This window comes from Canis lupus, chromosome 11, assembly GCF_048164855.1.
Source record: "Canis lupus baileyi chromosome 11, mCanLup2.hap1, whole genome shotgun sequence".
Lineage (NCBI taxonomy): Eukaryota > Metazoa > Chordata > Mammalia > Carnivora > Canidae > Canis > Canis lupus.
Genome location: NC_132848.1, coordinates 9,976,414 through 10,000,000, shown reverse-complemented (window position 1 = coordinate 10,000,000; position 23,587 = coordinate 9,976,414). Strand labels below are relative to the sequence as shown.

At 40.4% G+C, this 23,587-nt stretch overlaps 1 protein-coding gene across 7 annotated transcripts in view; it reads right to left on the bottom strand.

The window, feature by feature from the left end:
• The window catches only part of MSRB3 (methionine sulfoxide reductase B3), a 178,419-nt gene that overhangs the window by 101,950 nt on the left and 52,882 nt on the right, over positions 1–23,587 (bottom strand). The gene's annotated exons all lie outside the window — the stretch shown is intronic.

Below are 23,587 nucleotides of genomic sequence, written 5' to 3'. Positions count from 1 at the left end.
TTTAACCATATTTGGCCAAAGTGCTTTACCTGCGTTTTGACCACGGGACAGCTGCTCCTGCAAATTACCAGAGACCACCAGTAAGCACACATAAGACTCCGATCAATGGGCTCTTTGTCTCGTCATACCGCTGTGGGAGCATGTTTCCGATGGCCTCGCCTGGTCCTGCAACCCTGGTGTTGTGTACATACCTGGCATGTACTCTCTGGGGGAGGAGGCCGACCTGGGAGGTGGTAAAATTTATTGCCCTACATCAGTTTTACACATAATATTTGTTTTCTTATTTGCCCTGGAAATTTTCCTTTCTTACTCTAAGCTGTAATCAGAAGTAGAACAATAGAAGTTGTGGCCAGCAGGTTAGTGGCACAATAAATGGCAGGTTCTACCAGAAACAACAAAAGAAACTCAAAGAAGGGCAATCCAGAGTTGATGAGTGTAGAGGCAGGCTCCATGCATCTCAAGAGCCTCTGAGAATGTCAATGGGAGATGGAAAGGTAAAAGAATATCAGCCTCCACACTTTACAGAATTTTATAGGAACTCTTTAAAGGCATAATATGCAAAGCCCTAAGTACCTCATTAGGGTCTCGTTGTGCCACAGTTTTATAACACAGTTAAATGACTGTGTTAAATATAATATTTAATATTAATAATGATTGCTGCAAGTCATGAAATTAATAATTTAGTTACGCTATTTAGGAAGACACAGAAGAATATTATTTAGACAGGGTTTTAATTTTTAAATCATTAGGTGATAATTTTAGGGTTAAAACAGATGTTTTAGCTGTCTAGAAAATATGTTTATCCAAAGCCCTTCCTTTCCTAGATATCACTATACATGAACAGAAGAAGCAACACAAAAAAAAGAGAAAAAGCATAAATTAAGAATTAAGAGACCATGGAGAAAAGATCTAAATGTCAGTCTTAAATGTGTGTACTCCTGTTTCTATAAGGCACTAAAAAAGTCATTTGGATCTTAAAAAAAATCAGTTGTGTTTTTTTTATTTGCAAAGACAATAATATCTGCTACTCTATACAGTTTTTTAAGATTTACTTATTTGAAAAAAAAAAAGATTTACTTATTTGAGAAAGAGCAAGAGCATTTGAGTCAAAAGGAGCAACAGAAGGCAAGAGAGAATTTCAAGAAGACTCGCCGGTGAGTGTGGAGCCCAATGCAGGACTCAATCTCACGATGTGAGATCATGCCCAGAGCCAAAACCGAGTCGAATGTTCAACCAACTGAGCCACCCAGACACCTCCAGTTCTTTTTTTAAAAAAGCTTTTATGTATTTATTTGAGAGAGAGAGAGAGAGAGAGAGAGCACAAGCAGGGGGTGAGGGGAGAAAGAGCAGGAGATGGAGAATCAGATTCCTCGTTGACTGAGGAGCCCGATGTGGGGCTTGACCTGAGCCAAAGGCAGATGCTTAACTGACTGAGCCACCAAGACATCCCTCATTTTTTAAGAACAAAATGAATAATGGTTGAAGCACAGGAAAATGCTATAGGAATAAGTTTTTCTTGAGAATTTTTTGATTATACAATTCAATAATTAAATTTAATATAGGAGCTAATTTTCATGAGAATCTTAAATTCATTCATATTTCACTTAAAAATTTTACATTTCTAGTTGGAACAATTAAAACTCAGCCTAAGGTAAACTTTCAAGGGCAAAATGGGTAAGAAAGTCAATTCCTTTTCCCATTCGATTATTACACACATGAATTGAGCACTGACCATGTAAGCTACTGTTCTAGGCTCTAGGATATAGCACTGACTAAGACACAGAAGGCTCCTGATCTCATGGAGCTTACACTCTGATAAAGAGAGTCAGAGAGGAAACAACCACAAAAACAAGATAATTTCAGATAGAGCCTTCCATCATAAAATTTAGAGGGTAACAGAATAAAAAGTTCCTGGGGCGGGAGACTGGAGACCTGTTTTAAATAAATTGTCAGAGGTACGTTGTAGGAGGATATGACATTTTAGCTGACATCAAAAGAATGAGAAGGAAACCACATTCCATGTGGGTACAAAATAGAATCTTTAGTAGAGATTTCAAAGGAAAGCACAAATGCAAGAACCCAAGATTGGCATGAAGAAGAAAGAGGTGGTATAGGAAGGGGCAGAAAGGAGGAAGGGGAAAAGAAGAAGGGGCAAATAAAGGTCAATATATCTGGAAAGAAGTGAGTGAAAGAGAGAATGGTAACAGATAAAATCAGAAAGGTAAACATGGGGCAGATCTCAACTTTACTTATTTTAAAAGATTTATTTGAAAGAGTGTGTGTGCTCGAGAGTGGGGGAAGGGGCAGAGGAAGAGAGAGAAAGAGAAAGAGAGAATCTCAAGCAGACTCCCCACTGAGCCAGAGGCCCATGCAGGGCTCCATCTCACACCCCTGAGATCATGACCTAAGTTGAAACCAAGAGTCAGACTCTTAACCGATTGAGCTACCCAGGCACTCCCAGATCTGAACTTTAAAAGCCGTTATAAGGAATTGTGATTTTAAAAGATAAATCATCAGAGTTTTTTAAAAAACAAATTATAATCTGATTTAGGGACACCTGGGTGGGTCAGTGGTTGAACATCTGCCTTGGGCTCAGGGCGTGACCCCAGGGTCCTGGGATCAAGTTCCACAGGGGCCTCCCCGCAGGGAGCCTGCTTCTCCCTCTGCCTGTGTCTCTGCCTCTCTCTGTGTGTCTCTCATGAATAAATAAATAAAATCTTTCTAAAATTTTAAAAATAAATAAAAATAAAAACAAATTATAATCTGATTTAAATGAAATTTTCACTCTGCTCTGTGAAAAATGAACTACAGTGGAACAACCACCAAAACAGAGAGCTCACCTGGCACCCAGGTCTTGTTTTTGTTGTTGTTGTTGTTTGTTTGTTTGTTTGTCTTTTAAGATTTTATTTATTTATTTATTTATTTATTTGAGAAAGAGAGGGAGGGAAAGAGAGCAGGAGTAAGGAACAGGGGGAGAGGGACAGGGAGACTTTGTGCTGAGCATGGAGCCTGATGTGAGGCTTGATCTCAGGACCCTGAGATCATGACCTGAGCCGAAATCAAAAGTCGGACTTCACCGACTGAGCGACCCAAGCACCCCGAGATCTTGTTTTTTAACATCATTCTCTAATAAAAGGAACCAGGAGAAATGGCTGATTCTAGAATGGGGCAGGAAATACACAAGATACATCTGAATTATCAAGTAGTGCTAGAAAGCAAAGAAGGCCTCAAAAACAAATATAAACCCTACGTTGATGGGGATATGTCAAAGGGATACAGGAGCCAACTGAAAGAGCTCCCAATAGCCAAAGCTGCAGCAATATGAATGACAAAATAAATAAAGTAGTACTGGATTATAACCCAAGGTATAAACTAAATATCCATGAGTCCATATTGATATAAATAAATGATTAATTAAATAAATGAGAGAAAAGACACACATTTCCCTTTGCAGAAGAATTCCAAATAGTTTTTATATAGCTACCCTGCCCTCAGGATGAGGAACATAACTCCCCACTCCTGAAGTGTGGGCTGTGCATAGTGACTTCCTTCCAAGAGCACAGTATGGACAGGGGAAAACAGAGTGACTTTGCAGTGGGGAAACCTAATACACACTACCTCAGCCATGTGACCGAGGTCAATGTTGAAAGTGATGTCAATAGTACGTACCCTTGATGTGATGTGATTAAAATGGCACTTTATCTCTGTGATCTTCCACCTCAAAACCCACTACTTCAGTCTAATCATGAGAAAAATACCAGACAAATCCCAATAGAGGGGCATCCCACAAAATACCTGACCAATATTCCTCAAAACTGTAAAGGTCATCAAAAATAAGGGAAGTCTGAGAAACTGTCGCAATCAAGAGAAACCTAAAGAAACATGATGACTAAATGTAATGTGATGCCCTGGATATGATCCTGGAAGAGACAAGGGACTTTAGGTAAAAACTGAGGAGATCTGCAGGCTCTGCACTCAGCATGGAGTCGGGTTGAGATTCTCTCTCCCTCTCCTTCTGCTCCTCCCCTCCACACTCATTTGCACACACTCTCTCAAATACATACATACATACATACATACATACATAAATCTTAAAAAAAAAAACTAAGGAAATCTGAATAAAGGATGGACTTCAGTTAATAAAAAGATATCAATATTAGTTCATAAATTGTAACAAATATACTCTACAAATGTAAGATATTAATAATAGGAGAAAATGGTAAAAGAGTATACGGGATCTCTCTGCACAATCTCTTCAATTTTTCTGCAAACCTAAAACTCTTCAAAAAATAAAATCTGGGAAGAAAAAAAAAGAAGCCAGGGATGCCTGGGTGGCTCAGCAGTTGAGTGTCTGTCTGTCTTTGGCTCAGGGCGTGATCCCAGAGTTCCAGGATCAAGTCCTGCATCAGGCTCCCTGCATGGAGCCTACTTCTCCCTCTGCCTGTGTCTTTGCCTCTCTCTGTGTCTCTCGTGAACAAATAAATAAAATTTAAAAGAAAAAAGAAAAAAGAAAAGAAAAAGCCAAAGCAGAAAGATCATCACAGTAGTTCAGGTGAAAGATGATACAGATAATGGTGAGGAAGTGGATATAATGAGGACTCAGATTCAGAATATATTTTGAAAGTGCACAGTGCAAAATGTGTCAGTAGATTAAATAGGGAGTGCCTCGGTGTCCAACGAAAGATGAATGGATAAAGAAGATGTGGTTTATGTATACAATGGAATATTACTCAGCTATTAGAAATGACAAATACCCACCATTTGCTTCAACGTGGATGGAACTGGAGGGTATTATGCTGAGTGAAGTAAGTCAGTCGGAGAAGGACAAACATTATATGTTCTCATTCATTTGGGGAATATAAATAATAGTGAAAGGGAATATAAGGGAAGGGAGAAGAAATGTGTGGGGAATATCAGAAAGGGAGACAGAACGTAAAGACTGCTAACTCTGGGAAACGAACTAGGGGTGGTAGAAGGGGAGGAGGGCGGGGGGTGGGAGTGAATGGGTGACGGGCACTGGGTGTTATTCTGTATGTTAGTAAATTGAACACCAATAAAAAAAAAATAAAAATAAAAATAAATAAATAAATAAATAGGGAGTGTGAGGGAAAGTGAATAAGCAGGGATGACTCCTGGAATTTTTGCTCAAGAAACCAGGTAGATAATGACTAGTATCTTTATTTAGTATTTGGGGAAAACAAAGGAAGAGTGGGTTGCTTCTGAATCATTTGCCACCTCGATTTGTTGCTAATTCCTGACTTATTCTTGTGACTTGGTAGGATCAGTAAAGCTTCAAGCTGTACGGTCCCTCACAAGATCTCAGATTACTATAATTCTTTTTAATCATAAAAATACTAAAAGCCTACTTTCCAGTAGAAAAGTATATAACTGCCTTGAAAGAGATGGTATAGAATGTTTGTTGACCTAACTATGAAATAAAAACAAGTACTAAATCATTAGTTCCCTGGACCCAAATCAATGATTCTGGAAGATGTATGATTATCTGAATTACATCAAGATTTCAAAAAAATTCACAGTAAAGAGTTTGGAAATCTATACTTTAAAGTGCTCCAGATGATACAGATGATCTCACGAACCACTGACTTGGATGGCATTCCTTTACACCAAAGAAAACTTCTATTTAAAATAGCAAAGCATCTCACATTTCTAACAATTTCGATTTGTTTATAGTAGTAGTTTCCAAAGTAACTCTTTGCCCAAAAAGGAAGTAAAAAAATTGCCCATTGCTTTGTATAAGCTTCCACATTCACGAGTTGTTACCCATCACCACTATAAAGTCATCTTTGTGGGAAGCACTGAACTAAGCACCAAACTACTGAAAAATCTGTTAAAAAGACCCAGTTCCCAGGCAAAAAAAAAAAGAAAGAAAGAAGAAAGAAAGAAAGAAAGAAAGAAAGAAAGAAAGGAAGGAAGGAAGGAAGGAAGGAAGGAAGGAAGGAAGGAAGGAAGGAAGGAAGGAAGAAAGAAAGAAAGAAAGAAAGAAAGAAAGAAAGAAAGAAAGAAAGAAAGAAAGAAAGAAAGAAGTCATACACTTGCCACTTTCTTGGTGAACTTACTAAAAAAAAATCTGATTTTAGAGCTCTTGCCTCTGCTCACATGAATCAAATGATAAAATCTTAGATTCTGTGAATTACTCAGACTACGGCAGCAAATCACCTAAAAAGATTCATCACGAACCTTACGCTGCATTGCCTCCCCAAGTAAAGATGATGTGAGAGACATTGACTATATCAGAAAACCTTCGCTCAAAGCTGGAGACCGTGAAAAGAAGTGCACTGGAAGATGTGAACTCTCATGGAGTCATAGTCAAAAGCATTTATGGAGGGCTCACTATGTGCAAAGCACTTGATTTGAAGGAAGAAGTCTTGTGTAAAGTAGCTGTAATTCGGCCCATAAAGCCCTTTATAGTTTAAGATCAACAGTTTGAACCTCAATCAGAAGCAAACGGGTAGCTGGTTCCTACTGGCGAGGGGCGGGGGTAATTGGGTCAGTGCTGCTCAGTTTCTGAAGTTGAATGGGCCTTTGCAGTTTGTGTAAATTCCACTTCTGGGTGGTCTTCCAGAGCGATCTCAAAGAGCACCACAGAGGCACTGCAGTTAATTTATGCTTATGCAGACGATGAGTCATGCAGCTGCCATTAACACTATACACTTAAGTGAGTACATAGAAGTAAAATGTGCAAATCTCCAGCAGCAGAAAGCCAGCTCTCCTCAGGGCAGAAAACCTGCAGCCAGAACGACCACTGAAAAACCAAATCGAGGCACAAATGAACAAGTGTGTTGGTTCCAAGCACAATGCAAGATAACGGAGGTGACGTACGGAGAGCCAAAGCATTCATGGGCTGTACCCAGCTACTGGTGATTATTAAATACAGTAATGATACAGCAAATGCAGTTATCTGCTTGGACTTTAATGGATTTCCTCGTCCTTTGTCTACTCGCTGGCAGTGTGACACAGTAAGACGTTGGAACAGTGACGCTAACCGCTGCCGAACTCCTACTCAACAGCAAGCATACTGTCACACGGACAGGCAAGAAGATCTAGATACTCCAAAAAATTGAATATTAAATATCCACCTCACAGGTGGACAATTACGGCTAAAAAATTTTCTTTTGCCTATCTCCCAAAAGGAGAAAAATTAATCTTCTGCTCTTTTTTTTTTTCTTTTTTTCTGTTTAGAGGGAGAGGGCCCGTGTACCTGGGGTGGGGCCCAGGGCGGGGGATGGGGGGGAGTTAGTGCAGAGGGAGAGGGAGAGAATCTTAAGCAGGCTCCACACCTACCGTAGAGCGCCACATGGGGGCTCGATCTCACGACAATGGGATCAAGACCTGAGCCAAAATCAAGAGTCGGATGCTTGGCCGACTGAGCCAGGGCGCCTGCGGGGCTCAGTGGGTTAAGGAGCTGCCTAGGGCTCAGGTCATGATCCCAGGGTCCTGGGATCCAGTTCCACATCCAGCCTCATATCTAGCCTTGCACCGGGCTCCTGCTCAGCTGGAGTCTCCCTCACCTTCTGCCCCAACCCCCTGCTTGAGAGCACTCACTTTCGCTCTCTCTCTGTCAGATAAATAATATTTTTTAAAAATGACTAAGCCACCCAAGTCCCCCTAATCTTCTGTTCTCAGGCTTACTCTGTCTTTAAATCTCTTTCTCTCACCTGTAATACCTTAACTGTATCCTTCTTTACGCCTTTCTTCAATGTATCAAGAACATAAAATAAAATTTTGCCTTGAGTTTGCTTTCCCTCCAGTAATAAAGGGGTTTAGCCTCACCGTTCCTACCTTAAACTATAATGATGTAACTACAACAACTGTGTTTTCTGGGATTATTCCAATTTCAAATATTTTAAGTTATCTCCACTTCGGCTTGTGGTTGGAAAACATGAGATTGTATCCTAAAATCTTCACACTCTTACTTTCACTACTACTTCTACCAAAATTGTCCTCTCACAATTGTCAAACCCAGTGATGGGTTCTTACGCTTCTGTGCCTCTGCGGCATTTCATAGCCTCCTTCATCCCATGATTTCTAGCCTTTATATAGCACAGTGGCATTTCCTAACGTGTGTCATCAGTAACATCAGCTGCACAGAATATTCCTAAATTAAGATTCTGAGGTCATTTTTGAAGATGCTACACAGAGCACTCCACCTCCAGAGCTCTACAACGAGCGTTGGTGAATTGCGTACTCCTGGATTTTTATGATGAAGCCACCATTTGATTTAACGCTGTGTTTCCCAGAAAGCAATCCTGTTTATTTACAGTCCACAGAACTCTCTTCTTTTTTCATAGAACACATACTAGCATATCATAGAACTAGGTTTTTTCAGGAGTGTTATTCTTTTTTTTTTTCTTTTACTTTTTTTGCAGGAGTACTATTCTTAACAAACAAATGTCCACTGGAACATGCTGTGGGGAATATCGATGCACCTGAAATTTTATGTTAAAACCTGGAATCTATCAGACTTCCAAAGTCAAATTAATCATCCTTTTTTCCCAAGCCATATTCAAAACAGCAAATTAATCTTTAGTAACCACTTTCTCACCAATCTCACATTCAGAGGGTTGAGAAATCTTTTTAGTCTTACTGTCTATAGTGTTTGTAGTGTTTGTTCCCTCCCTTATATGACTATTGACATCACCCTAAAGCAAATCTTTCTCTTTTTTTTTTAAGATTTTATTTATTTATTCATGAGAGACACAGAAAGAGAGAGACAGAGACCCAGGCAGAGGGAGAAGCAGGCTCCATGCAGGGAGCCCGATGTGGGACTCGACCCCGGGTCTCCAGGATCAGGCCCTGGGCTGAAGGCGGTGCTAAACCGCTGAGCCACCAGGGATGCCCAAGGCAAATCTTTCTTAAGGTTCATCTAGACTCATGGCAACCAAGAACAAGAATTAGGGGAAAGTTTAAAAAAAAAAAAAAAAAGACTCCGGGCCCCACCATAGTATTGCTAAATCAGAATTTGGGGCAAGGGAGAGGCTTGGAATTTGTGATTCTCGTGGACAGCTAGATTTACAAACCGCTAAAGCAGATCACAAGGGCTCCGTGCCTTTTCTCCTCCCCTTGAACTGAGCATTTCAGTTCCCTTCCATCATCTGTTCGAGTGACATGGTTGGGTTTTTTTTTTTTTAATTTAAATTCAATTTGCCAACATATAGTATAACACCCATTGCTCATCCCATCAGGTGCCCTCCTCAGGGCCCGTCACCCAGTCACCCCATCCCCCTCCGCAACCCTTAGTTTGTTTCCCAGAGTTAGGAGTCCCTCATGGCTTGTCTCCCTCTCTGGTTTTTCCCACTCAGTTCCCTTCCTTTCTCTCATCATCCCTTTTCGGGCGACATGGTTTTGAGATTCCTAACCATCCATTGCTCTTCCCTGAATGTGGTCCATTTTGTCTATAAGCCTTTTGAAGTGTGGCTCTGATCCTGAACCACAGAACACTCCAGAGGTAGGCTGGCCAATCTGTGAGAGAGCAGGACTATCGATTACCTATGGGTTTATGTTGGACGAGCACAGTCTCCTTCCTATCCCACCTCTCACAGCAAATCACTACTCACCGTCGTCAACACGAACCCGTAACCACTAGGCAGTGATCACCCAGCAAACAGACGAACTTGCCAGAAGTTTAAAGCATCACTTATTAACAGATCTTCCGATCTCTGCCCTAAATAAGTGGCACGCCTCCTGTTCTCTAACGAACTTCATTTCTGAAAGCTGCAATGTAGGCCAATCCTCAAAGTGCTTTAGTATCAATGCTTCACATTTACAGTGGTTTTTTTTTTCCACTTACAAAACATTTCAACACTATTTACTTAATCCTCGCAAAAGTTCTCATGACACAGGTATTATTCTCATCTTGCAAATGAGGAAATTGAGGCTCAGGAGGTTAAGTAGCTTATTTAAAGCCGCACACCGTTAAGTAGGGAAAGTTGTGACTTTAACCCCACATGTCTTACGCTTTGATCATAGCTTGCTCTGCTTTAAAAGTCCAAGTATAGTCACTTGGCCATCATCAGAAAATTAGCGCCAATTAACACCAGAGTGTGATAGCTACCAGATGGTGAATTACTCAGCAAAAAAGAATAATGAGCAAGAATACAGGGAGGCATTATAACAGAATATAGGAGTTGAGGAGTGCTGGCTCTAGGGATGGCCAGACCTGAATTTGTGTCCTAGCTCCGTCTCTTACTGCCACTGTTACTTGGAGTGAACTGGACACTTCATGAGCTTTGATTTTCTATTTAAGTTAGGAAGGATAAAAGAGATAATTTTCTTTCAAGTGCTTCGCATAATGCCTGGTACATGGTAAGTCCTCAATCAGTGGTTGCTTTTTTTTTTTTAATCCCTAATTCAAACATGACAAACAGTTTAAGAAAGCAAGTCTGTTTAAAATAAATACAACTCTTCTGAAATTGGCGTCCCATCCTTTATCAGTTACCTCCAGGTGTCTGGGAATAAGACCAGGTGAGATCCTACAGAAAGATGGAAGATAAGTCATGAAGAGGGGAAAAAACCTGAAAGGAAGTGTAGGCCAAGAGAAGCTCACTATGCAAAAGTTTTGAGCAATGTTTAAGATCCCAGTGCCCAACTTTCCTGGGATAGCATCATTATTACTTAGGGATAAGAAAGAAGAAAAAAAGAAGAAGAAGAAAGAAGAAAGAAGAAAGAAGAAAGAAGGAAGAAGGAAGAAGGAAGAAGAAGAAGAAGAAGAAGAAGAAGAAGAAGAAGAAGAAGAAGAAGAAAGAAGAAGAAGAAGAAGAAGAAGAAGAAGAAGAAGAAGAAGAAGAAGAAGAAGAAGAAGAAGCAACTTAGAAGAGAAAGCAATGGACAAAGTATCACTTAGGATGTGAATAAATTAATGAGATGGACAGGATGGATTTGGGCTGTCAAAAATAAATTTGGAATTACATTCTAAATTATCACTGAGGAAAGATCAATTGAGGGGTAGAAAGATAATGTTTTTAAGGTAAGTTTTTAAAATAAATTGTTCAGGGATGCCTGGCTGGCTCAGTCAGAGGAACATGCGACTCTTGATCTCAGGGTGGTGAGTTCAAGCCCCATGCTGGATGTGAAGTCTACTTACAAAAATAATAATTTAAAAGATCTTAAAATAAATAAAATAAATGGCTCAATGTTTGTAACACATCGAGTAAAGGTAAAATCACATTAAATATTTTCCTTTTTTTTTTTCTTATTACTCAAAAAATACATGTTCATCTTTAAAACAAATAAAAAGGACAGACCAAAAAAAAATTGACCTAAATCCAACCACCCAGAAATAACTACTATTAATACCTGGTATATAACCTTCTAAAGTGCTTTATGTTCATGTATTTGTAGATATCTGTATTTTACAAATATGGAGTCATATGTAAGTATTGTTTTGTAAACTTTTAAATTTGTTTTAAGTTTCCTTCCGGACCATTAAATATTCTTTTGCAATACTATTTGAAATGTCTTATGTATTTTCACCAGGTAGTTCATTTAGGTGAATATTCAAATTAATCTTTGCTATCATAAAGAAGAGTGATTAAAGACATTCTTGTAGCTTTATCTCAATGCAGGAACATGATTTTTAGAATAGATTGCTAATTGCTACAGTGTATTTGCTAGATTAATGGCATGCAGAATTCTAAGACTTTTGACATAATTCATAAAGTTACTGTCCACAAAGTTACTACATTCCACCCAGCAGTATTTTAAAATGTTAATTTCCCAGATCCCGACCAACACTGAATTTGATGACATTGCAAATGTTCACTAATTTGGTAGGTAAAAAACTATCTATCCCTCCTTTACTCCATTTTTTTTATTCTAAGAGGTAGAAGGTTTTATATCATCCACTCATTTACCAATGTTTGTCTTTCTCAGTTGCTTTGAATATTAATCTTCTGTCTCTCACATGAGTTGCAAATCTCTCCCAGTTTGTTTGCCAGGTTTTTTAAAAACGTTTTTGAGCTATAGATATGTAAAATATTTACGTATTCCAACCTAAAATATTTTTTTCTTTTTGATTTCTGCCTTGGGAATCTTGTTTAGAAAGGCTTACCTCACCCCAATGTTATACAAATTTAGCTTACATTTTCCCCTAGACTTGTATGGTCTTATTGTCAATATTTTAAATTTTTATTTAACCTAGACTTTATTGGGGCATAAGATTTTGGGTTATAAGATATTGAGGGGTGTGGGATCTAAATTTATTTTTTAAATATTTAGCTGGTTGCCCCAACACCGTTTACAGTATTTCGTTGATTTTATTGAGTCCTTTTTATATTTAACACATTAACATCTCTGAAACCTAGATGTGTCTATGATTAATAAGTAGCATTGCACAATCTATATGGCAGTTTTTTTCCTTACTGTTACTTGAAGTAATAATAAATCCTCCCATCAATGGCTTCTTTGATTTGATGAAACACAGTATTTACCTCTGTTTTTATTTCACTAAGAGGTTTTTTGTTTTTTAATTAAAGAATGTACTTGAAATTTTCATAAAACCTCTTGTGGACATAATTAAAATGATCAGTTTTTCCCAAGATGTCCTAGTATTGAACTATTTGTACATTCCTGAAATAAACTTTATCTGGCCATGGGCATATTACTCATTTATTATGTTGCTACACTCCTTTTACTAATATTTTATTTAAAATTCTTACATCTATTTTCATAATTCAGATTAGTCTGTTGTTTTTACTTGGAATATATTTGTCAGGTTTTGGTTTTTTAGTATTTTACATTTGTCAAAGGAGTTCATAAGTTTTCATCTATTTTCTTCAGTTAACAGTTTATAATAGCATAGGAATAACATTTTCTACTTTTTCTGTATTAATCTAAGCCAGTTTGTAATAATTCCCAATTTCTTCTAGGATTACTGATCAATTCAAATATTATAACTCTTCTATATTCAAATTTTATCTTATTTTATCCTTAGAAAGCTACAGAGACCTTCAATTTATCAGGTTAGAATTATACATAAGTTTCTTACATTAATTTTTTTTCATATCTTTGGGTTTATCCTATTCTCATTTCTAGTGTTTGGAACCTATGTTCTTTTCTTTCTTCCTTTCTTTCTCGATTAGAATTGACAGAAATGGTCAACTTTATTGGTCTTTTAGAAGATCAATCTCTTGGTTTTATTTAACAGTTCTAATTGTTTTTATTTATTTATTTTTAATTTTTTTTATTATTTATTCATGATAGTCGTAGAATGAGGAGAGAGAGGCAGAGACACAGGCAGAGGGAGAAGCAGGCTCCATGCCCAGAGCCCGACTCGGGACTCGATCCCGGGACTCCGGGATCGCGCCCTGGGCCAAAGGCAGGCACTAAACCGCTGAGCCACCCAGGGATCCCCCTAATTGTTTTTATTTTTTAAGTTAATTTATCTGAATGTTTTTAAGATCTTCTCCTTACCTTTGATTTTCATCAGATTTGCTGTGATATGCCCAGAGTCAGTTTTCTTCACATTCATCCTGTTTCAGATTTATAGCACTTTTTGAATCTGTGACTTGAGGGTTTGTTGGTTTTCTTTCTTTTTTTTTTTCCCCCTCAGTTTGGGAACATTCTTGGCGATTCTCCTTCAAATATTGTTTCCTTCCCATTACTTTTTTCTTTCTTTTCTGTGATTAATATATGTTCTTCCTTAAACTGTAATTCTTGTGTTATCTTCTCAATGACTTCTCATTTTTTTAACCCCTCTAGCTTCAGCCTGAATATTCTCTACTGACATATTTTTCTGTTTACTAATCCTTCTTCTATATCCAACATGTTGTTAAATTAATCTCTTATATTTATATTTCAATTATGGTACTTTTCAGCCCTAGAACCATTTTATTCTTTACAATAGATTCCAGTTCTCTGGTGAAATTCCCCATCTTATCAGCTATTTTCTTGAATATATTTATTAGAGTTTTTTTTTAAATCTGAGTCTGATGACCTAAATATCTGGATATCTGGGCCATCTATAGACCTGTTTCTTTTTTCAGCTTATTTCCCTTGGTCCTTTACTTTAGTATACCTGGTAAATTTTGTGAATGTCAGACATTGTGTATGAAACACTGGATGCTGAATGATGTAATCTTCTTTTACAGACAGTTCATCCTATCTTCTGATAGGCAGAGTGTGGAGGGGAAAGGGAAGATTACCTTCATCTAATTGGGGGCTGAGCTAACTTGAGTCTGGGTTGCGTTTTTTGATGAATTTAGTCTACCCTTGGTTTGCACCCATATATTGATGTGCTGAAGCTCAAGAGAGAAACATTGCTAACATATCAGGAATCTAAAAGTCGGTTGCTAAGTACAGGCATTATTAAAAATAGGAAGTTATATGAACTTTCAATTAAGTAAATTATATTAAAAGCAAAGGAAATACTCCAAAACTCACCACTTTTAAATTTTTTAACTAAATTTAACTGTTGTCTGTGTTATTAACATCTATTGTATATGCATTATAGAAAAACTATCTAATAGTGTCACTACATATCTCTTTCCATCTCCATATTCAGTGATGTCACATTTGTAGCTTGACTTCTACCCATGGTAGAAGTACACACATCACAGAAATCAGCAAACACTACAAATCAGACATTGATTTACTGTTTGGTTGGCTATCAAAATCAGTAGTTCTCAAATGGAAGTGGTTTTGCCCTCCGGGTTTGTTTTTTTTTTTTATAATATCTGGAGAAATTTTTCTTTGTCAGCTTGGAGGGTTGGGGTGGAAGGGGTGGGGAATGAGAGGGATGTGTGCTACTGGCATCAAGTGAGTAGAGATCGGGAATGCTACTGAACATCCTACGATGTATAAGGCAACCCCCTACAACAAATATCCAGGCCAAATGCCAACAGTGGCTGAGGTTGAAAAATCCCGGTCTGCTGGTATCTCAGCTTCTGAATGTCTGGCAAATTCCTAGAGGGAAAAGATGGGCACTTTATCCTAGTTTATTTTATTGTTTATGTTGTTATTTTTCCAGCATTTTGAGTTGACTATTTAATTATTTTTAATCTTTCTTATATTTAATAATATAAATGTTTGACTATGAACCTCTCTTTTTATACAGCTTCGGGCAGCTGACCCTTTCTGTCACTTTTTTTTTTTTTTTTTTTTTTGCTCCTTTTAATGTTTCCTTGTAAAAATCCCAGCTGTAAACATCTTCATCTGTCCCTTAGTTGGGACAAGTATGCCTTTCCAGTTGTAAGCAATGCTACTATTGAAATAAGCATCCCGTGCAAGTTCCATGAGTGGTCTACAGAAAACACTTCACAAAGTGTGGTGAAGGTAATAATTAGGGGACTCTATAACCAAGTGCTTATTTATACTTCCTCCATTCTACCATTCTAGTATCAACTAGAATCATTTGACTCTGCTGTTATTCTTGACTTACTGGAATTAAATCATTTACCTAACAAACAGTTGAGTACCAAGGATATGCAAAGTCCTGTGCCCCTGCACTGGGTGGAGATGGGGGTTACAAAACTCCTAAGGCATGACCAATTCTCTCAAGAAGTTGATAGACTTGTTAAGGAGAGACCTGCAAATAACTGATGTATCTAAACTCTCAGTTACTCATCTAAAATCATATTATTTGGGGAATTTAGAGTCTAGACTAAATTTGTTTTTACTTATTCAACAGAAACTGAAAATATTTTGGATGCAGATCACGAGGTCAAACTATATTATAAAACATGTGGTAATGTCAGATTCAAAAGCAAAATATGCGGACTTAATTTTGAGAACTTCAGATTTGCATGCTGTTTATACTTTACCATGTAAATTTATTTAAAGCTGCACAGTTCTTACAAACCTTACTTTATATGTCTATCTTTATATCTTTTATAGCATGTTTGTGTAATTATTTCATCTGTGACAGTAGTGCTATGAGTTGGAAAGGGTTGATGTTATTCTCACCATTTTACAGATGAGAAAAATAAGACGGAAGCATTTAGGAAGGTGCTTATGGTTTTACAGCAAGTCCACACTGGAACTCCACAACACTTTCCACTTGGTACTCTGGATGGCTTCTGTGCTCTTCTTTGATAATGTTATGTGATGAGTTACTTACCCATGGATAAGACACAGTGAGTCTGAATGAAAATTTATGCAAGTGTCATTGAATCAGTGACCACGTTTTGAAAGAATCACTCATTTACAGGAAGAGTAGCTTTGTGGCTTGCCTCAGAAGTACTCGCCACAACTTGCACATAATTTTTCATAAGATGTCCTTAAGTGGTTTCAAAATCTATGAACTATAATAATAAATATTAATATTCTGACTCATATTTATACAAACAGGATACATTTAGGTGAATCATAGTCCAAACTTTGCCCATTATAGTTCCCAGTTTAATCTAACTCATCCATTCTAATTCACGAAGAAGGACCTATGCTATTTCTGTCTACATTTGGAAAATTAATTAAAGAACTAGGATTGTGATTTAGGTAATGAAAGGCAAGATTGCCCTGCACCCACTTTTCCTCTGCAAAACACAGATATCTATACATAACACCCATAATTCACTTCTAGCTCTTTGGGGATTGTATGTGTAGGCATGGCTTCCATTCTTTGAATCAAAAAATGCAGTTTCAATACCTTTGCATATTGTTAAACTTTGAATCAGGCCTTGCTATAGTTTTCTGGTTTCTCAAATAGAGTTGTTCTTTATCTTATGCTATGCTTTTATGGTATTTATGTTTTTCTTTCTTCCCCCTTTTTCCCCTTGGTGGTTTAATGAGTCGGGCATTAGCCATGCTTTTTGCTCCCTATCTTGCCAGTAGCTCCAGGAAGTACTCTTCTTTCAATCTGTCATTTTGCCCTGAGCTTTCAGATGAGATACAGATAGAAGAATAACTCCCTCTGCTAGAGATATTTTTCCTGTAACTCACCGTATAGTGGGGACAAGACAGGAAGGGCCAATGGGATGAGAGAAGTCAATTTTATATTCTCTACAAAATAACATACGAGTTATTCAGCTAGAACACCAGTTTAAGGCACCACTTAGAAATCTAGTTCCTTTCCAAGAAGTTTCATTGTATTGGAAATTGTACTTTAAGGATTGAGAATGGGGTGAAACGCAATTCAAATTCAAGGTAAATGCACTTTGTTGAATAGAGTAAGAATGTAAAACTACCCTCGCCATTTACCTCTCCTCCACTCACAACAACAACAACACACACACACACACACACACACACACACACGCAAGTGTGTGCAGGGAGCGCTCAGAACACTGTATGAGAAGGGGAAAAGTTTATGTTGAAAGTCTTCTTTAATGGTAAGTGGACTAGCAAACAATAGCATAGTTGAGTAAATTGTGTGTGGCACTGAACTGGAATTTCTTCAGTGAAAGGGCTTATGTTCTTAGAGAGTTGAAAAACGGCTTAAATTTTCTAGTAGCCTAGAATAAAATTGCACAGGAGGCTCATGTGAAATGTAGCGTGTGTGAATAGTTTTGCAGCAGAGTTGCATTTGAAATGTAGCAACACAGCTGGAGCAGTGACTCATGGCACTAATATCTGCTGTTCACAGACTCTCTCTAATAAAGCCTGTGCTTTCTCACGTCATAAGGAGTTGCTTAGGCTGTTGTGATAGTAGGATCTGGTCCCAACTCTTGGTCAGGCCGCCTGAATTTCACATTCGTTGGATATCCACCACGCGCTAGGCCTTCTCCTGCACTTAGTTGTTACACCTGTTTGGTTTTATTTTGCCCCTTTCCATAGTGGTAAGTCTGAGGCCGCACGTCCGAGCTGATATGCAGTGGGCTCCACCAGTTGCTTTTGGTCCGTGCCTGTTCTGGTTGATGATAATGAGGAGAAAAAGAAATGCCAAGGTGGAAGGAAAAGATAAGATAGCTCACGTCAGCTGGTCTCAGTCTTCTCACAAATATACAGAGAGAGGGCGCCTGGGTGGCTCAGTCAGTGAAGCGTCTGCCTTCGGCTCAGGTCATGATCCCAGGTCCTGGGATCGAGCCCCACATCGGGCTCCCTGGGGAGCCTGCTTCTCCCTCTGCCTATGTCCCTCTCCCTGCTCATGCTCTCTCTCTCAAACAAATAAATAAAATCTTTGAAAAAAACATACAGAGAGAATTCAGAAAAAGTGGTGAAAATCTAGACGACAGTTACTTGAGAAAATGTAATGAGGGTGTTCATAAGTGAAAAGAAAATGGCCTTCTACCGCCAATAACCAGAATCCCGCCCGTGAATCCAGCTGCCGCCCTCCTTGCAGCTGCTGACTGGCCTGATGGCTTCCTGGGTACTGCTACACATGCCTGTCAGGATTCCAAGGCACTTCCCTAAGGGTGACCGGCCTGAAGCTGAGTCCTTGCTGATGACCTGCCTTGATGGATCTATTTACCTTGGATTCAGCTCTCCCTTGATTGGAAAGGTCTTCAATTGTCAACTTCACTACTGCGACAAAGAACAGTTACTGAGATGCGTATGTGTGTGCATGGGTGTGTGTCTCAGTTACGCCAAGGGAAGTAACCAGATCAGAGTGACCGAAATATTAAAAATGGGTTTTCCTATCATTCTTTACCTTTCTTCTTGTCTAAAAGTTCGAGTGTAACTATTCTAAATCTATTTGTATACTGGTGTGTGATCTTCTCAAAGTCCTTATCCTCTCTCGGTTTGTCTGTAAAATGCGTTGTTGTGAAGATTTTTTAAATTTATATAAAGTGCAGACAACCATGCGTAGCATGGGGTAAGTGCTATGTAAATGTTAGTTCTTGTTTTATTATTATCATCATCATCATCATTATCATTTATGACCCTGTACAAAATAAGCTATTAATTCAGTGAGAGGCCGGATAAATTAATGCATACAGAATAAAAACTATCCTATGAGGTTCTTCCAAGTCTTAAAATTGTTAGTTGATTACACATGGATAATGTTGAGGTTTATCAGCTAACAAGGAAAAAGGGTTCCCACTCAAGCTGTCACACCCGTATTCCCTGCGGCAGGATGAGCACTGGATGTTATGCTATATGTTGGCAAATTGAACTCCAATAAAAAAATTAAAAAAAAAAGAAAGTAGTCACATACATTGATTCAACATATACTTGTTATTTTTAATATATAAGCAGAATTAATTGAAAGGATGAATAATAGCATCTACCTTACCTTGTGCACTGCTACGGCCTACTTCCCGTTTTCATCATGCCACTGACTTATTGAAAATTCCTCCATAATCTATCCCGCAAACTTCAGACATGAATGTGATCAACAAAGAAATATTTAGTAATTTTTTTTTTTTGGTTTGTTGTTTTTAGAGAGAGAGAGCACACAGAGGTGAGAGAGAGAGGGGTTCGAAGGAGGGGGAGAGGGAATCTCAAGCAGGCTCCCTGCTCAGCATGGACCTCAGGATCCTGAGATCTTGAGCTAAAATCAGGATCAGACGCTTGACCAACTGAGCACCCCGGGCGCCCCCACACACGAAAGCATTTCTTACAGGCACATCCTCTGGATGTGGATGTGGATCATCCGGATGAGACACTGGCCTTATTTTTACATATGTTGTCATTGTTTATTCCATCGTTCCTACCACTCCGACGGGGCTATAAGCACTTTAAGAGAAAGAATTCACAAATGTATTTGCTTCACAACAGTGGGCAAAGGGTGAGCCAGAGCAAAGCGTAAGTGGTCCCAGATACCCCTCAGTTCCTCTATTTGGCCGCTGCGCTCTCTAGTTTATCTGATGGGCAATCAGTCCGTTTTATGAACTTTCAGAAGTCCGAGCAACCAGAGGAGAGAACGTCCTTGGCTCTGTCAGGTCATTTACTGACTGACACTCCGAAGCGCCCCATCTGAGAGCAACCCGGGCATGCAGAGCTCGTGAGTGTGAGGACACGGGGGGCTCTCGGCAGTGGGGGGGGGGGCAGGCGCCTGTCGCCGGTGTGTGTGGGGGGGTGAGCACCAGGCCGGCTGCACTGAGTCACCAGGTGGCCTCCTGTCGGGGCCACGGCTCCAGGGGCATCGGTCGGGGAGAGGAGCACAGGCGCCGCCAGGCCCGCATGCCTACACACCCGCACACACCTGCACACCTGCGCACCGGCACACCTGCGCACACCTGCACACACACCCCCAGGGCTGTCGGGCGGTGACAGACGGGGATGGTGGCAGAGGCAGCTGGAGAAAGCCCTCCTCACCGCTGGTGACCAGGTGCTTCTACCTCAGCGCTCCGGCCGCATCTCCGGTCTCACCTGGTCCCCCCACCGCTGTTTCTGCACAGTCCCTCCTCCTGTCGTCCCTGCCCAGCCCTCCCCTCCCCCTGGCTGCTGCCCCGGGGCCACATGCGGGCCTGGTCCTGGCCGCCAGCCCTGTGCCCCACCGGTGAGCCCGGGGTGGGGGGCGCCGGGGAGAGGCGCAGGCTCCGGCTCGGAAGACCCAAAGGAGTCGGGGGGCAAATACACCTGCACCGCGGGCCCTGGCCCTGAGCTGTGCCCTCCCTGGAGCTGGAGCTGCACATTTCCTTAGGTGGCCAACATGATACTTGATTTTGTCAGTAGGGGACACAGGAGGAGGGCCGCAGACAAAAGGCCCGCCCTGGTTCCCGAAGCTTCCTCACCAGGCTCCTGCAGAGCCTCTGGCCTCCAGCAGCCGCTCCGGCGGTTCCCTCCCCCCAGGCCCTCGCTGCGCCGGCTCCCCCCAAGGCCGGGGGCCTCCAAGGTGGCAGGGGGCGGCTGCTGCAGTGGGACTGCGTCTCCAGCACGTGGCACCCGGCCCCTAACACACACAGTGTCCTAGCACCCAGCACCTGACCCCTAACACACAGTGTCTCCAGCACCCAGCACCCGGCCCCTCACCCAGGCTGTCCTAGCACCCAGCACCTGACCCCTAACACACAGTGTCTCCAGCACCCAGCACCCGGCCCCTCACCCAGGCAGCATCTCCAGCACCCAGCACCCGGCCCCTCACCCAGGTGGCATCTCCAGCACCCAGCACCTGGCCTGTGCAGTGCGCACCAGATCCCTGGGGAGAGGCTCCTACCGCTCGGGCGCTGTCCCTGGCACCAGGTGCTGCCCTGGGTGCCAGGAATCCGCAGCACCTGGCAGGAGGCAGCCTCCGCCCCGTCCCCGCCACCCCACCACTCAGGAACTTCTGGAGTGGAATGCCTACAGTGACGTGCCCCCCTCTAAGCATCTTTCCCCAGCACTGCAGAGGGTAGACTTCCAGCAAATTCCGGAGGGCGGATTCCCAGAAAGTTGCAGTCATGACACCGCAATGACTGCTCTGCTGTTGGGGGAGGTACAGCCATGCCCTCTCCAGCAAGACCCAGATCTCAGCCCCTGGGGGTGGACGTGGCGGGGAGCTTTTCCCGGCCTCCACCTCAGCCCTCGGGGTCATGATTGCTTCTCACATTTGCCATGCTCTTTAGAATTTCTATTTACTCCCTACTAGCCAATCCCTCATTACCACAATCCTCTGTTATAGGTCGTAATTCTTTGAATTTTACTTTCCTGTTCATATTACTGTGTGGTTTCTGTATCCAGATTATGTGCCGACTGATACATATTCCCTTATATATTTTAAAGTAACCACTACAATTTTTTATCAAAATTCAAGTAATTGAAAAAAATCATTGAACTTTCTGGTATTCTACAAATAGATGACATGCTTAAAATACATTTTTGCCAAAACCTTAGAGCTATATATTTACAGCATTAATGAGTGGAGAAGTCCACCATATAACCTCATTTGCAAAAGTGGTCCTCTCTGTCATATCTAGCAAGGAAATGAAACTGTCAAAAAAGGAAAAAAATACTTCTGTTTTTAAATTTTAAATAAATATGTGGATACATATCCTCATGACACCTTCTCACTTAAGGAGATGGTACAAAATGGATGGACAGACAACAGACAACAGATGGAGAGATAGATAAAAAGACAGCAGGCAGGGAGATGGAGTCTTACCAAGATGAAATACTATTTCAATATTATTTTTTTACCAGTTCGATATTTTTCAATATTTTCTTTGGCCTTGCTTTCATGGGTTTCCCCTCCAGAAGTAATGCACTATTGAACTGTCATTTTGCTTGATGCCTTAGAGATTTTATCCCAGGACAATACATCATAGTAAGAATTGGGATGGGTGAAAGGCATGACATCTTCTATGAAGAAGGAGAAGGGGATTATGATAGAGGAGATAGAAAGAAAGAGGTGGAAAACAGTGTGCAGGTTCCTCAAAGAGTTAAACATAGAGCTCCCCTATGACCCAACAATTGCACTGCTGGGGATTTACCCCAAAGATACAGATGCAATGAAAGACAGAGACACCTGCCCCCCGATGTTTATAGCTGCAATGTCCACAGTAGCCAAACTGTGGAAGGAGCCTCGGTGTCCATCGACAGATGAATGGATAAAGAAGATGTGGTCTATGTATACAATGGAATATTCCTCAGCCATCAGAAGAGATGAATACCCACCATTTGCTTCGATGTGGATGGGCCTGGAGAGTATTATGCTGAGTGAAGTCAATCGGAGAAGGACAAACATTATATGGTCTCATTCATTCGGGGAATATAAAAAATAGTGAAAGGGAATAAAGGGGAAAGGAGAGAAACTGAGTAGGAAAAATCAGTGAGGGTGACAAAACATGAGAGACTCCTGACTCTGGGAAACGAACAAGGGGTAGTGGAAGGGGAGGTGGGCGGGAGGATGGGGTGACTGGGTGACGGGCACTGAGGGGGGCACTTGATGGGATGAGCACTGGGTGTTATGCTATATGTTGGCAAATCGAACTCCAATAAAAAAAAAAAAAAAGAAAGAAAGAAGTGGACCACCACACACTCTCTCAGACACATCAGTGTCAGAGAAGCATACAATTTAAAAGTGGAGTGGGGGGGGGAACAGAATAAAAATATTAAACCCTATTCCTTAGAAACTGAGACAACAAAAGCTCCCCCTATAAGGATGCTAAAGAAAACAAGATATATCACATCAAATGTGAAACACTCTGACTCTCGCCAGTACCTATGTTTAAATAAAGGTCTTGTTTTTGATTATTTGTGACTCAAAATCTCACATGAGGTAAATCCTTCCTTTACAGTGGTTCTGTTTCCTATTTAAAACAGTAAGTTTTCCTTAGATCCACTACTTTACTGAATCACATGATGGGGAAAGAGATGGAGAATCTTAAACAAAAGGCAAAGGCGATGTGGCCAATTTTTACCATTCGGGATATTAACAAGTTTAACATGGCTCAGCAACTATCTTAAGTGTTATATCAACTATTATGACACAAGTTAAAGGTGTTGAAATAGAAGGATGTGTGTTTTCTGAGAGGAAATGGGTGACAATTTGAAGGGCTGGTTTTTTTAACACAAAGAATAAATACATAAGAATTCGGAACAGATTCTCAACCAACACTAATGTGCAATAAGGTTTATGCAAGTTAAGAAAGGTTTTAAACTTCTAAAAAAAGTTTCAAGGAAACTACTGTTTCCTGTTATTTCTGGAAATTCTGTAAATGCTAGCGTTTTAAAAGGGAAACATTTATGAAGAGATATTAAGTATTTTACGTGCTACATGTATCAGATTCTTGTTTGTTCATATCCCCTTAGAAATTTGTAATTCTGCTTTAAA